The sequence below is a fragment of the Zophobas morio genome, unplaced genomic scaffold (genome assembly GCF_036711695.1).
Source record: "Zophobas morio isolate AGI-343-1 ecotype UQ-CSIRO unplaced genomic scaffold, CSIRO_AGI_Zmor_V1 ptg000049l, whole genome shotgun sequence".
In the NCBI taxonomy this organism is placed as follows: Eukaryota; Metazoa; Arthropoda; class Insecta; order Coleoptera; family Tenebrionidae; genus Zophobas; species Zophobas morio.
The window spans coordinates 1,568,461-1,570,563 of record NW_026972154.1 but is presented as its reverse complement, the minus strand read 5'-3'; the positions used below and the strand labels follow the sequence as shown (position 1 = coordinate 1,570,563).

Sequence of the window (2,103 nt, the reverse complement as noted above, 5' to 3'; positions counted from 1 at the left end):
CTCTCTGCATAGTTAAACCTGCTGCGCAAATACTGTCTCCAATCGAACTGTATACCTCACTTTCTTCACTTCTAATTTTCCTAACTATGGTCAAGAGCTTGGTCATACAATCGTCGCCTCATCGCCTCTCTAGCTTTCCTCAACAACTCGTCAGCTTCTTCGTTTTTCTTTTGTTTGGCATTGTTTACGACCGTTCAATGATCTTCTTATTGTCGAGTCTGTATGACATTTTGTGCGATTTTTGGCTATGGTCGAATCGTGCGCAACATCCCACAGCATATTTTAGATCTGTGCGGAAAGTGTCTTCGGATCCGTCTTTGAAAGTTAACGTGACAGTCACAGGACAATGGTTTGCATGTGAGAAGAGGTTTACGATAGGTTCTACTGATTCTTTGGCATTTATGGATAAGTCGCGTTGTTTGCTGCTTGGATGATTACTCTTCACAATCGAAGCCATCCAACCCTGATACAGAAATGCTGACGATGTCGGTGCTTGTGTCGTTGACGATTTTGTTATTTGAGGACGTGGTGCCCATTTTTGTGAAAACTGGAAGGAAAAAAAAGACGAACGTAGATTCAAGGACTCTAGTTTAAATATGTTGTTGTTAATATTTATCACAGAATATGAAAAGGGCGTTTCTACGGGTAATTGACATTCAAAGCATCTCAGGCATTCGTCGTCTGACTTCCTCTAGAGATGTCATGTGATTTTATCTACAAATAAAAGCTGGGGACCACCACTAGACTTTTGGCTCCATGTCGAGATACAGCATGTAAAACGACAGAAAAACAAAACAAGAAGTTTTAAAAATCTAAAAATATTTAATATTGACAAAACTGGATTATAATTTATCAAAAATACTACTAAAAGGCAAATACAAAAAATAGATCTACATATGACAAGCTAAGTAAATGAGATTTATTATAATACTTCCTGCTACCATAAATTTTACAATATCTCTCACTTTAACGTTGAATACAACTTAGATTCAACTTCCTCCTTTTCACCTTCCACCACCCCTATTTTTTGCTATTTATTCTGAGCCCACTAACTTGACCTTCCATTATCTGTACACTAATAATAATTAAAGCTCGGATAATATGCAAAAAGCATATTTTAAAATTTTTGCTGCATTTTTCGTGGTAATTGGTGAGAATCTTAATTTTAATACAATTTTAACACAGTTGGTTATTGGCAGTATGCAAGTAAATAAGTACCGACCTTTTCCAGTAATGCGGACGGGTTTTTCCAAGACTTCATTTATGGGCACACCCAATTTGGCGTGTTACAGAAATTCTTTACTTAACAGCCTCTAAGCCGGATGTTGTAAATATAGATAGTTCTGCAAATGTATTTAACGAGGAGTTGGAAGAAATGGACAACCTAGAATGGATTTGTAAGTATTTCATTTTTCGATTTCCAAATTCATTCATCATTCGTCTACGAACTTGGCGACAGCGCAGTGATATTACAAATAATTAAAAAAATTTCTGTCAAACTATTATCGCGGATTCCTCCCTAATCAGAGTTGGTTCTAGATGGAGATGGTATATACACCTGGAATACAGTAAAACTGTCTATAAAATGTCGCCAAAAGTAGAATACAAAAGCACATACAATTACAAATATGATTTCGACCTAGTTTTCAGGTAAGACAATTGTTTCTCCAACTCTTCCACAAACATCTTCTTTTTCTTCATCACTGCTTGTATATTACCCACAAAGTCTGACATATTTTCATAAGCATTTTTCAAGCAATCACGAATCGCAATTGCAACATCCAAACAAATTTCTTCAATTACTTCGTCAATATCGTGGTTTTCTTCTTCAATGGAAAGACGTTCCTCAATTTTAAACGCAAAATTATATATAAGACAGACAATGTTTGCCAGATTTGCGATTCCTTAGATTAGAAAATTGCTGCTGCTGAAAATAGAATTTGGTTGAAAGACACAACATCAAACTTTTCTGACAATTTTGAGTAAATTGTGCCCACTACAGTCTTAAACTCGGTTCCGTTTAACAATTTCTCTACAGCTTTGTCTACGTCTTTTCTTTGTGCTGTGAGAAGGTTCAACCTCAAATCGTTGTTCTTATCAACC

General features: G+C 35.9%; 1 long non-coding RNA gene across 1 annotated transcript; it reads right to left on the bottom strand.

The window, feature by feature from the left end:
• Window positions 1–415: 415 nt before the first annotated feature.
• Window positions 416–1,894, bottom strand: LOC135142688 (uncharacterized). The gene is made up of 3 exons (XR_010282587.1): window positions 1,619–1,894; window positions 1,223–1,558; window positions 416–547 (listed from the first exon to the last, which is right to left on the bottom strand). It is a non-coding gene; the product is annotated as an uncharacterized LOC135142688 (long non-coding RNA).
• Window positions 1,895–2,103: the final 209 nt, after the last annotated feature.